The following is a 14066-nucleotide window of genomic DNA, read 5'->3' as shown; positions in this document are numbered from 1 at the left end:
ATGAGCTGAGGCAGGGGCAGAGATGGGCGATGTTACGGAGTTGGACGTAGACGGTCTTGGTGATGGAGAGGATATGGGGTCAGAAGAGTCATATAGAACGCCAAGGTTGCTAACGGTCTGCTTCAGCCTCAGACAGTGGCCAGGGAGAGGGATGGACTCCATGGCTAGAGAACAGAGTTTGTGGCGGGGATCGAAGTCAATGGCTTCGGTCTTCCCAATATTTAATTGGAGGAAATTTCTGCTCATCCAATACTAGATGTTGGACATGCAGTGTGACCAAACAGAGACAGTGGAGGGGTCCATAGAGGTGGTGATGGGGTAGAGCTGAGTGTGGAATCTGTCGTTGTGTTTTCAGATGATGTTATCAACAGGCAGCTTATAGATGAGAAATAGGAAGGGGCCAAGGATAGACCCTTTGGGGAATCCAGAGGTAACAGTTCTAGAGTGGTAAGAGAAGGCATTGCAGGAGATTCTCTGGCTATGACTGGATAGATAGGAGTGGAACCAGACAAGGGCAGTCCCACCCAACTGGACAATGGAGGAGAGGTGTTGGAGGAGGATGGTGTGGTCAACCGTGTCAAAGGCTGCAGACAGGTCGAGAAGGATGAGGAGGGATCGTTCACTTTGGTCACATAGGATGTCATTTATGACTTTGATAAGGGCCATTCCAGTTCTGTGGCAGGGGCAATAGCCTGATTGGAGGGGTTCAAACGTGGACAACTTGACTACCTTACCACCTTCAAACGGAACCATCATGAATTAGATAGATGTATGCACAGTATGAGGCTCTGCATCCACTCCTTACCAAGCTACAGATCAGGAACTTCCAATAGATCACCAGCCATCAAATAAAATTTGTTAACTTTAAAGAAAATTAACAAATTTAAAATGAAGCACAATAATTCCCCCTTCAAATATCTCTTCAGTGAAGAATGATTTGGTTAGAAAGAAAAAACAGTATCAAGAAATAAATCCAAATTGTCCCAACTAGATCCCTTTCTAAATAAGGTTTGACTCATAGAAAGCAGCTACTGATTCATAAATTTATGGTAAACTTTATTCCTCTTGCAATACAATAATGACCGACTGCAATGAATGGTTCATTACAGTCAGTAATAATTACTATTTTCCTGAGATTTTTAATAACATGAGGGAGAAAGGAATAGAAGGATATGCTGATAGGGTTAGATGAAGTAGGGAGGGAGGAGGCTCATGTGAACATAAACGCCAGCATAGACCAGTTAGGCCGAATGGCTTGTTTCTGTGCTCTAGTTTCGATGCAACTCGATGCATGGATGATAGAAAACAGTTCATATCTTTAAAGTAAAAACTGCAGCACTCAACAATAAATTGAGAACACATCAACTGTTAAATAATCCCAAAGCCTCCAGGTGGCAGCTGAAAGCCAATAACAGTGATAGTAGGATTCTTAGACAGGATGTCTTCCAGTGAGAAGACAAGAAAACCCCTTACCCAAGAGTTACTGCTTTTGTTTGTGTAGGAACATAGGAACATTAAGAACAGGAGTAGGCCATTCAGCCTCTCGAGCCTGCTCTGTCATTCAATTAGATGATGGCTGATCTGTACCTTAACTCCGTTTACCTTCCTTAGCTCCATGTCCCTTGATACCCTTACCTAACAAAAATCTATCGATCTTAGTCTTGAAAGTGCCAATTATCCTAACATCCACAGCCTTTTGAGGGAGTGAATTCCAAATTTCTACGACTCTTTGTGTGAAAAAGTGCTTCCTGATTTCTCTCCTAAATGGCTTAGCTCTAATTTTAAAATTATGTGGTCTAAATTGGGCCATGGAGTGTCTCTTGTGTAGGCACTACACGAACTCCTCAGGACCCAAAATAGCATCCAGAATGCGTGAGCACACCTCCAGTGTGACGTGCGCAGGACGTCATCTTGGTAAAGGCATTTGCGTACGCATGGATAACAAACGCCGGCACTATGTAAAGTAGGGAGAACATAAGAACATAAGAGATAGGAGCAGGAGCAGGCCATTTGGCAACTTCGAGCCTGCTCCGCCATTCAATGAGATCATGGCTGGTCTGATTCTGGCCTCAACTCCATTTTCCCGCCTGTTCCCTATATCCTTTGACTCCTTTGCTGATCAAAAAATTGTCTAACTCAGCCTTGAATATATTCAATGACTCAGCCTCCACCGCTGTTTGGGGCAAAAAATTCCAAAGGTTCACAACCCTCTGAGAGAAGAAATTTCTCCACATCTCCGTCTTAAATGGGAGACCCCTTATTCTGAGACTATGTCCCCTGGTTATAGATTCCCCTATGAGGGGAAACATCCTCTCAGCATTTACCCTGTCAAGCCCCCTCAGAATCTTATATGTTTCAATAAGATCTCCTCCTTCTTCTCAATTCCAGTGAGTTTCGGCCCAACCTGCTCAATCTTTCCTCATAAGAATACCCCTCCATACCTGGAGTCAACCTAGTGAACCTTCTCTGAACCGCCTCCACTTCAAGTACATCCTTCCTTAAATAAGGGCACCAGAACTGTATGCAGTACTCAGGTGTGGTCTCACCAGCACCCTGTACAGTTGTAGCAAGACTTCCTTGCTTTTATACTCCATCCCCCTTGAAATCAAGGTCAATATTCCATTTGCCTTCCCAATTACCTGCTGCACCTGTATGCTAACTTTTTGTGTTTCATGTACGAGGACACCCAAATCCCTCTGTACCGCAGCATTCTAAAGTCTTTCTCCATTTATATAATATTTTGCTTTTTTATTCTTCCTACCAAAGTGGACGACTTCACATTTTCCCACCTTACACTCCATTTGTCAAATTTTTGCCCAGTCGCTTAACCTGTCAATATCTCTTTGCAAACACTTTGGGCGCTAAAATGGGCTGTGTAGCGCCTATTGTTTCAATGCTACACGGTCTCTCTGACATCCAAGATGGCGTCTTGGATGTGCACGCACATTTCCAGCTTGACGTGCGCTGGATGCCATCGTGGTATAGGAGATAGCGCAGGCGCAAATACCAAACACTGGAAGCATAGAAAGTCGGGAGAAAATGCATGTAATCAGTGTGCAACACTGGTTTAAAGTGATACACACCATTTTGGACATTAATGCTCAACTCAACCCACAGTCTTAGCCCCGACCATCTGAACGTGTCTTACAGTGCCTGAAGGACCCCCCCCACCAGCGCTATTTAAAGGGGCCATGCAGGTATTACAGGTTAGTTGCTGGATTATTGCTTCTGGCTGCTGGAGGAGTTTTTGAAGCTCCCTATTCTTACTGAGAGTTCCTACCCTACTTTTGAGAGTGGTTTGGCAGGTATTGCCTTACGGGTCGGAAAGTTACAACCGTGGTTGAACAATATTCCTGCCAACCATGGGTGGCCTGCTAGGGCTCCTGCTAGGCATTGAGCATGACTGGGAGCAAGCAGAGAGGCCATTCATAGCAGGTCAAGCTGCGAGGAGACGGAGGACAACGAGGCAAAGGGCACTGAACAGGAGGCCCTACCCAATGAGGGCCTTCCGGGACCAATTCTCTTACCTCAACATGACCGAGGAGGATTGCATCCAACGCCTGAGGTTCACCAAGGAAGCCGTGACCAAGATCCGTCAACTGGTGCGGCCACAACTGCAGCCTCAGAGCAGGGCGAGGACAGCATTGCCTGTGGCTGTGAAGGTCACTGTGGCGCTGAATTTCTACGGCTCAGGATCATTTCAGGCCTCTGCTGGCGACATGTGCAACATCTCGCAGTATGCAGTGCACTGCTGCTTAAGGGAGGTCACAGACGCACTGTACCACATGAGGAACAGGTTCATCACCTTCCCTCTCCATAGGGGCAAGCAGAACGAGCGAGCACGGGGGATCGCTCGCATTGCTGGCTTCCCCAGGGTGCCATTGACTGCACGCATATCGCCCTGTGTGCCCCGCACATCAACTCAGCCGTCTTCGTCAACCAAAAGGGCTTCCACTCCCTCAACATGTGACTCCCGAAAGCCTTTCCACCATCTACAAGGCACAAGTCAGGAGTGTGATGGAATACTCTCCACTTGCCTGGATGAGTGCAGCTCCAACAACACTCAAGAAGCTCAACACCATCCAAGATAAAGCAGCCCGCTTGATTGGCACCCCATCCACCACCCTAAACATTCACTCCCTTCACCACCGGCGCACTGTGGCTGCAGTGTGTACCATCCACAGGATGCACTACAGCAACTTGCCAAGGCTTCTTCGGCAGCACCTCCCAAACCCGCGACCTCTACCACCTAGAAGGACAAGGGCAGCAGGCACATGGGAACACCACCACCTGCACGTTCCCCTCCAAGTCACACATCATCCCGACTTGGAAATATATCGCCGTTCCTTCATCGTCGCTGGGTCAAAATCCTGGAACTCCCTTCCTAACAGCACTGTGGGAGAACCTTCACCACACAGACTGCAGCAGTTCAAGGTGGTGGCTCACCTCCACCTTCTCAAAGGCAATATGGGATGGGTAATAAATGCTGGCCGCGCCAGCGACGCCCACATCCCATGAACGAATTAAAAAAAACTGCAGCTGGTGTGCGACCACACACATCGAATCTTGTCGATCGATGCCCGCTAGCCTGGGAGCAGTCATGATGCCTTCGCCATGCGGCAGTCCAACGTGCCAGCTATCTTTCACCTGACTCAGCAAATCAAAGGCTGACTACTGGGCGACAAGGGCTATCCCCTCACACCGTGGCTCATGACACCAGTCAGGAACCCAGGCACAGGTGCACAGCAGGCCTAAGATGACAGCCACGCTGCCACACGCAATATCGTGGAGCACACCAGAGGCCTCCTCAAATAACATTTCCGCTGCCTGGACCGGTCTGGAGGAGCCCTGCAGTACTCCCCTGAGCGGGTGGGCAGATTTGTGGTGGTCTGTGCATGCTGCACAACCTCGCCATCATGAGGGACCAGCCTTTGCCACCAATGATTGGAGAAGACCCTGAGCCAGAGGTGGAGGAGCAGGAGGCTGAGGAGGAGGAGGAGGAGGTGGAGCCGGAAAAGGAAAGTGGAGGAAGACGCAAGGGTGCAACAGGAACCACACGCCTTGTCTGCAAGGGCTCTGCGAGCTTGCCTGATCTGTGCCCGCTATCAATAAGTTGAACTACATCCCCCAACTTACCAACAGTCCCACACTCCCCACCTTTCCGCTCCCACAAGTCAATCAAATTGCCCTCCATCTGATTACACATTGGTTTCCCTCTCAGCTTATTGCATAAATAAAAGCCACCACCGAATGCAAAACCAAAGTCTCATTTATCAATGAATAAATGAAATTATGGAAACAGAACATAACTATTCACCCTTCTGCATTGCCTTAGTGCCTTTTGTTCGTGTGCCTTTACCTGTCCTAGTGCTCCTACGAGGTGCTTCCCCAGTGGCTGGAGCATGGGTGGTGGAAGGCTGCTGGCCTTCAATGGAGGAGCATGCAGATGGCCTTGGAGGGTGACCTCGAGCAGCTCTGGGCCAGGAGGGCCTGGCTTCAGACTGCACCATTGCAGCATGGGCTGGCTGGCCGATAGACAAGAACAGGGGCACTGACGGAATGGCAGGGGTGGGAGCAGGAATGCTGTCGTCCTGAGAGAGGACAGCAGGTCCGACTGCCATGGCGCCACTGCCACTTTCCCAGGGCAGAGCCTCAGCAATCCTGGTGATCAGCTAGAGAACGGATTGCTGGAGTTCTGTGATGCCCTGGAAGCCCTGTTCCACAGTGGTCCCCAGAGCCACGATAGCAGCAGTCTGACCTTGGATGGCAGATGTTTGTGCTGCAATGGAAGCTGTGACATCATTCATTAGACGCTGCATCATGGTGGGTTCCACAGGTGCACTGACAGAGGTGACCACCTGTTCTATATTGGGAAGGATGGGCTCCAAGCTCTGCGCAAGGCCCTGCGCCAAGTTAGAACTGGACTCCTCCATGCCCCTTCTCATTGTGCACAGGCTTTCTGGCAGGTTTTCCAGTGCCCCAAGCATTTGGTGGTGTACGCCCATCAGCCGTCTTCTGTAGCCAGGCCCATCGAAGTCCTCATCTGACTCCTCTGCAGCAGAACTAGTGAGCGACCTCGCCCTCCGGCGAGCTGGATACCACAGGTGGTATCCGATCCCCCTACCCCGACTCCTGCGCACTTGTGCTTGATGTCTCACCACGTGCAGATCCCTCCTCTAACCTAGCCTCTAAAGGACGCGCAGTGTCAGTCTCTGAGCTGGTAGAAGCAAGTGTCAGATCGAGTGACGGTGTGGGTTCAGTGTCCTCCTCCTCGGACGGTTCCGCCACGTGTTCTTGACTATCTGCAATGACAAAGAGAAACAGGTTGAGTTGTGGAGTGGGGAGAGGAGCAAGTAAGGGGTGTGTGTTAAAAGCATATGCAGCACGTGAGTCAGAAAAGATTGTGGGAGGAGGGAGATGTGGAAAAGGTGAAGGAGCATTAGATATGCAGAGACCCCCTTCATTGGGACCTCCAGTGCGGCATGTTGTGACGGCTGCAGCGACGGCCCGCCCAATGATCCTAAGCGTTGTTTCCTCTAGAGGGGTGAGGACGTGTAAGCGTGCCCGTCCATCCTCAGGTCTCTCCTGCTGCCGGCTGTTATGCGCCACCTTCTCCTGCAAGACAGAGGACAGTGTGTCAATAAGTCTCCTGCAAGGTGTGTGAGTGATGTGCCAGTTGTGGTCGAATAACTGCCAGTTTGTGTGACTTGTGAGTGGTGGTTGTGTGGCCTGCAAGTGTGGCACTATGTGCGGGTGAGATGCAGCATGCCGAGTGCAGCATTGCGTATGGATGGGCAGTGTTTGTTGGTGGGTGGGTGGGTGATTGGGAGTGTGATGCGTGGAGCAGTGGCGCAGTTGGTACAATGTGCCACTTGATACTTGCATTCACTCATCTCGACCACTCGTGTCAAATCATTGAGCTTCTTTCAGCACTGCACCCACCTGCGGGTACATGTTGGCCCTCCTTTCATCCTGCCTTCCACCAGGGCCCCCAGAGCATCATCAGAGAAGCGTGGAGTCCTCTCTCGTGCCAGTCCAGCTATTCTCATAGCCATCTTTCCCTCCTGCAAGTAAGTTGTGTACCTGCCATTTGAAATGTGCCTGCATCTTTAACAGGTGCAGGCTGCTGATGACATGCGCTGTGCACGCCCCATTTCCAACTTCCTCATTCTCCGTGCAGCCTCTCAGCAGTGCGGGTCATGCTGGCTGCACGGAGATATCATGATAATTAGCAGGCAGCACAAATTTCACGTGCTGCCTGCGTAGGGTCCATTGGGTGTGGGGTACTAGCGCATCGCACTACCCCCGCCTGAAAATGACTGCTATCCAATTCTTCCCCCTTTGTGTCCTCCTCACAACTTACTTTTCCACCTATCTTTGTATCATCAGCAAATTTGGCCACAGTACACTCGCTTCCTTCATCCAAGTCATTGATACAGATTGTAAATATTTGAGGCTCCAGCACTGATCCGTGTGTCCCCGCACTAGTTACAGATTGCCATCCTGAAGATGACCCCTTTATCCTGACTATCTGTTTCCTGTTAGTTAGCCAATCCCCTATCCATGCTAATATATTACCCCCAACACCATGAGCTCTTACCTTGTGCAGTAACCTTTTATGTGGCACCTTATCGAATGCCTTTTGGAAATCCAAATACACTACATCTAATGGTTCCCCTTTATCCACCCTGCACATTACTTCCTCAAAGAACTCTAATTAATTTGTTAAACACGATTTCCCTTTCATAAAACCATGTTGACTCTCCTTGATTTTATTTTGAGTCAATAAATGTCCTGTTATTGCTTCCTTAATAATTGATTCTAGCATTTTCCCAATGACAGATGTTAGGCTAATTGGCCTCTAGTTACCTGCTTTCTCTCTCCCTCCTTTCTTGAATAGGGGTGTTACATTTGTAGTTTTCCATCCGCTGGGACCTTTCCAGAATCTAGAGACTATGCGGTGGATCAGTGCGCAACGCTGATTTAAAGGAACAGATGCGATTTTGGAACTCAACACTCCAGCCAACGCACTGTCTTAACCTCGCACAGCTGAACAGGTCTTAGACAGCATCGAAGATCCCCCCACCAGCACTATTTAAAGGGATCATGCAGGAGTTACAGGTTAGTTGCTAGATTATTGCGTCTGGCTGCTGATGCATTTGTACCTGTTTTTGGAGGTCTCCTATACTTGATTACTAGGACAAGGGGACATAGCCTAAAAATTAGAGCCAGGACTTTCAGGAGTGAAGTTAGGAAATGCTTCTACACGCAAAGGGTGGTAGAAGTTTGGAACACTCTTCCACAGATGACAGTTGGTGCTAGTTCAATTGTTAATTTTAAATCTGAAATTGATAGATTATTGTTAACCAAAGATATTAAGGGATATGAGACTAAGGCGGGTATATGGAGTTAGGTCACAGATCAACCATGATATCATTGAATGGCAGAACAGGCTTGAGAGGCTAACTGGCCTACTCCTGTTCCTATGTTGCTATAATAAAGTTTCAATACTCTACAGGAAGTGGGCTGTCTGTCTGACAGGCAACAGCAAGGGCACTGGTGGAGTGGTAGGGGTGGGACAGGAATGCTGTCATCCTGAGAGAGGACAGCAGGTTCATGTTCCATGGAGCCACTGCCACTGGCTGCCTTCTGTTATGCGTCACCTTCTCCTGCAAGAAAGTGGGACGTGTGTCGGTGAGTGTCCTGCAAGATGTTTGGGTGATGTAGCTGTCATGGTTGAATAGCTGCCATTGTGTGTGACCTGTGAGTTGTGGGTGTGCGGCTTGCAACAGTGGTAATGTGTGAGGGTGAGAGGAATCATCTGGTTGGAAGAGTTGAGTACTGATTGAAAGAGTTTGTTGGTAGGTAGGTGATGGGGGGTGTCGTGTGTGGAGCAGTGGATGCAACTAGTGGTGCAGTTGGTAGGAGACGGTACTTGACAGTTGACCTCACTCACCTTGACCACTCGTGTCAAAGCATTGAACTTCAGCCTTCACTGCATCAATGTCTGTGGTGCTATGCTCCTGCCACTGACTTAAGAACATAAGAAATAGGAGCAGGAGTAGGCCATACGGCCCCTTGAGGCTGCTCCATCATTCAATCAGACCATGGCTGATGTTCGACCTCAACTCCACTTTCCCGCCCGATCCCCATATCCCTTGATTCCCCTAGAGTCCAAAAATCTATCGATCTCAGCCTCGAATATATTCAATGACTCAGCATCGACAGCCCTCTGGGGTAGAGAATTCCAAAGATTCACAACCCTCTGTGTGAAGAAATTCCTTCTCACCTCAGTCTTGAATGGCCGACCCCTTACCCTGCAACTATGCCCCCTAGTTCGAGACTTTCCAGCCGGGGCAAACAACCTCTCAGCATCTACCCTGTTAAGCCCGTTCAGAATCTTATATGTTTCAATGAGATCACCTCTCATTCTTCTAAATTCTAGAAAGAATAGACCCATTCTACTTAACCTCTCCTCATAGGACAACCCTCTCATCTCACGAACTAATGAACCTTCATTGGTCCTCCTCCAAGGCAAGTACATCCTTCTTTAGATAAGGAGACCAAAACTGTATGCAGTACTCCAGGTATGGTCTCACCAATGCCCTGTACAACTGTAGTAAGACTTCCCTACTCTTGTACTCCAAGCCCCTTGGAGTACAGATCACTTCCCAATTGACCTCCACCACTTCCGGCAGCCTAACTGCACCTTCCATTTAAGAGGTGCACGCTGCCTTTAAGTGGTGCTAGCCACTCGCGATATCTGGGCATCCTACTGGTGAGCAACCACTGAACAGCGCAGGTAGCGCTGGCTGCACGCAGCAATCAGGTAAATCACCAGGCAGCACGAATGTTACCGGTTTCGGGGCTTATCCAATATAACCCCCTAAGTCCCCTAATTCTTGATGCCCCCACCAGAGGAAATAGTTTCTCTGCATCTACCCTATTGAATCTTTTTAATATTTTAAACAACTCGATAGGTTCACCCCTTAATCTTGTACACTCAAAGGACTACAAGCCACGTTTATGCAACCTGTCTTCATAATTTAATCCTCTAAGCCCCAGTATCATGCAGGTGAATCTGTACTGCACTCCCCTAAAGGCCAACAAGCCATTTGCTTTCCTAATTGCCTGCTGTACCTGTATAATAACTTTTTGTGTTTCTTGTACAAGGACACCCAAGTCTTTCTGAACACCAACATTTAATAGTTTCTCACCATTTAAAAAAATTCTGTTTTTCTATTCTTTCTACCAAAGTGAATAACCTCACATTTCCCCACATTATACTCCATCTGCCACCTTCTTGCCTACTCGCTTAATTTGTCTATATCCCTCTGTAGACTCTTTGCGTCATCCTCACAGCTTACTTTCCCCCTAGCTTTATATCATCAGCAAACTTGGATACATTACACTCGGTCCCTTCCTCTAAGTCATTAATATAGATTGTAAATAGCTGAGGCCCAAGCACCGATCCTTGCGCCACCCCACTAGTTACAGCCTGCCAACCTTGAAATGACCCGTTTATCCCTACTCTCTCTGTTCTATCCTTTAACCAATCCTCTATCCATGCTAATATATTACCCCCAACTCCATGAGCCCTTATCTTGTGTAACAACCTTTTATGTGGCACCTTATCGAATGCCTTTTTGTCCCCTACTGCCTCCCACTGCCTCAGGAGCATATGTCTGGAGGGCCTCACGCCCCCTCTGCAGATATAGGATGCCCCTCCTTCTGTCCACCTCTTGCACCAAGGCCTCTAGAGCATCATCAGAGAACCTTGGTGCTCGCTCTCTTACAGGCCCAGTACAAACTCAGGTCGGCAGATTGGTGAGGTCTGGCATGCAGATTGGAGGATGTGGGATTTAGTATTACGCAACCTTTATTCAATGTTTTAACATAACTCAACAGTTTGTAAACAAAGGGACGGGACCTGCACCTGTGTTTTACATGTGTGCTCCGATCAGACACCGTGCAGACCTGTATATTTTATTTTGCAAATATCAGAGTCCCGCAAACGTTGAGCAGCCCAGTTGTTGCTCATTAAAAATTCCAGAGACCCTATCATCACCAGGCTGCACTATATTGCAGCACAGATTCACTTCCCAATTGACCTCCACCACTTCCGGCAGCCTCACTGCACCTTCCCTTTAAGAGGTGCAGGCTGCCTTTAAGTGGTGCTAGCCACTCGCGCTATCTGGGCATCCTACTGGTGAGCAACCACTGAACAGCGCAGGTAGCGCTGGCTGCACGCAGCAATCAGGTAAATCACCAGGCAGCACGAATGTTACCGGTTTCGGGGCTTATCCAATATAACCCCCTAAGTCCCCTAATTCTTGATGCCCCCACCAGAGGAAATAGTTTCTCTGCATCTACCCTATTGAATCTTTTTAATATTTTAAACAACTCGATAGGTTCACCCCTTAATCTTGTACACTCAAGGGACTACAAGCCACGTTTATGCAACCTGTCTTCATAATTTAACCCTCTAAGCCCCAGTATCACGCCGGTGAATCTGTACTGCACCTCTTCCAAGGCCAATATATCCTTCCTGAGGTGCGGTGCCCAAAACTGAACCCAGTACTCCAAATGGGGTAAGAATATTCGCCATTAATTGAAGCAGACCTCTCTTCACCTGACTACTGCTTTCCTGAAAGACAAATAAGGTTTGGGAACAGAGATGTCAAGTAAGCAAAGTCACTGCATAAACATATACACTAATACAGAAACCTAGCAACTACTAGAGATATTCACAAAGGAGCCTGGAGACAGTTCTAAAAGTAGCATCCTTTGGAAATGTTAAGTCCAGTGACAGGAGGAAGTAGATATGACTTTTTCTTGTTCTATGCTTTCTTAGTAAAGTGGGGACTGTTTCTCTATTAATAATATTGCTGCTGGTTGTTTTTCCTCCTCTGCTCTCACAGTCACCTCCAGTGTACATTTTCGTACCCTTCCTCTTTGCTATCTACATGCTACCTCTTGGTGATACAATCCATAAGCACAGAGTTAGTTTCCATATGCACGCTGATGACACCCAGCTATACCTTGCTGTCTCCTTTATTAACCCAAAGGTTGTTGCTAACCTCTCAAATTGCTTGTCTGAAACCAAGACCTGATGAGCCAAAATTTCCTCCAGCTGAATGTTAGGAAAACTGATGCCGTCCTCTTTGGCTCTTGTCGGCACCTCCTAGCCCCTTGTCTTAAGTTTATCAACCTTCCTGATACTATCTCAAACTGAGTCAAGAAGTGTGGAACCTTGGCATCCTGCTCGAACCAAAGCTCAGCTTCCTCCTCCGTATCAGCTCCACTATCAAAACTATTCTTCCACCTCTGCAGCATTGCCTATCTCTGTCCCTATAACCTTTTTGCCATCGAAACGCTAATCCATACTTTCACCACCTCAAAGCTTGACTTCTCCAGCACACTTTTAGCTGGCTTCCCAGCATTACCCCATCACAGGCTTCAATGCATCCAAAACACTGCAACCCATGTAGTTATTTACATTAAGCTCCACATCTCCATCACCCTATCCATCCAGAGTGTCGATTTCAAAATACTCATCCTCATTTTCAAAGCTCTTCATGGCCTTGTTCCACCATATCTTAGTGGTCTCTTTCTGTCTTATGTCCCTGTACACACTTTCCACTTCTCTATCCTAGACTTTTCCTCAACCCTCACTCACCTCTGTTCCATCATTGAGCACTGCTTGTTCAACTGCTATGTTCCTGCTCTCTGAAATTTCCTACCCGCTTCCCTCCACTTTTTCCTGCTTTCAAAAGCCCTCCACTTCAAACGTGCCTTCAGTTCCCCATCCTTGCTTCTTCATTCCCCTCCCCTTTCCCTATACTCGGTATTCAATGTTTCCCTTTCCTCCTTATTTTATAGGGTGCTGAGAGGTCTTCTTGGACTATATAATTGCTGTTGTTTTTGTAATTTCCTACCCCTTGTTCCATTACAGCACTTCCTCACATTCAGGCGTTCTATATAATCTCTCAGCTCATTTTAGTACTGCTGAAGTTCATTGCTAATAAATTCAAGCCTGCACTAGATATTCTGTCAGGTTCAGAATCTCTGGTTTGTGGACCCCACGCCTCTTCTGATCAGGAGTTTAGATTTACTGCCCACGCCCAGTCAATGAAACCCCTTGTTATATGAACTGGACACTAACCCTGCATGTGCACCCCATGCGTCTCTCCGATCGTCTGAAAGACGGTCTGATAAACAATTTAGTGAGGTGAGGCTGATTATAAATCAACAGGCTCATTTATTTTACAAACAATAAGTCAACATTTATAGCAAATCTCACCCGACTTCAATTTTTTTTCATAACACTCCTCATAAGATAGAAAATATCAGAAAACACCGTACTATCCCTGGTAGTAGGCTAGATGCCCTCTTCTAACCAGAACATTTTCTGAAACTGGTTGACCCTGAATCGTTACTCTCTAGGCCTGCTTCCCTGCCAGCTGAAACAAGGCAGTTTTGACCATGCTCTTTTTACCTATTTCATAACTGTACAGGAAGCCAACTGCTTGACCTCTGACTCGCATCTAGCTCATCATGTCTGGGGATTGGCCAATTGAGCTGCCAATCAAACCAGCTGCCACCCTCATAGGAGTGGATTGTAGCCAGACAACCCCATGCTGAGTATGCATGAAAGCAGCCCCTCCCATCATAACATGCCTGAATGCTTACTGGAATCTGTTAACAATCCACCTATTGCCCCAAGCAACTAAAGATAACATTATCTTCCAGGAAAGCTCATCAAGACATGAAGCCCTCTATTGCTTCAGTGGCTCCAGTCTTTTTTCCCTTGTCAAGTTAAAAATAAGATATTGGGCCTTTGGGAATTTAACCTCAGAATCTTTGAGTCTGACTTTATATCAGAACCATATTGTAGCATAAACCAATAAACCCCTTCTAGGCCAAATAACCAAAAATCCCAAAATCCGACACTCAACTACTGCTGAATTTGAGTGAGTCAAGGTTGAAATTTGAACCCAGACCTTTCTCGATGGAAGGCTAATATTTTCATGCAGGACACACTGACCCACATCTGTTAACCCTTT

General features: G+C 47.5%; 1 long non-coding RNA gene across 2 annotated transcripts in view; it reads right to left on the bottom strand.

Moving 5' to 3' along the window:
* LOC137301863 (uncharacterized) overlaps positions 1-13443 on the bottom strand; it is a 31856-nt gene extending 18413 nt beyond the window's left edge. For both annotated transcript variants that reach the window (XR_010958380.1, XR_010958389.1), the window contains exon 1: positions 13366-13443. This is a non-coding gene — a long non-coding RNA (uncharacterized lncRNA). The remainder of the gene's footprint in view (positions 1-13365) is intronic.
* Positions 13444-14066: the final 623 nt, after the last annotated feature.

This window comes from Heptranchias perlo, chromosome 1, assembly GCF_035084215.1.
Source record: "Heptranchias perlo isolate sHepPer1 chromosome 1, sHepPer1.hap1, whole genome shotgun sequence".
Classification (NCBI taxonomy): domain Eukaryota; kingdom Metazoa; phylum Chordata; class Chondrichthyes; order Hexanchiformes; family Hexanchidae; genus Heptranchias; species Heptranchias perlo.
This window is presented reverse-complemented; position numbering and strand designations above follow the sequence as displayed.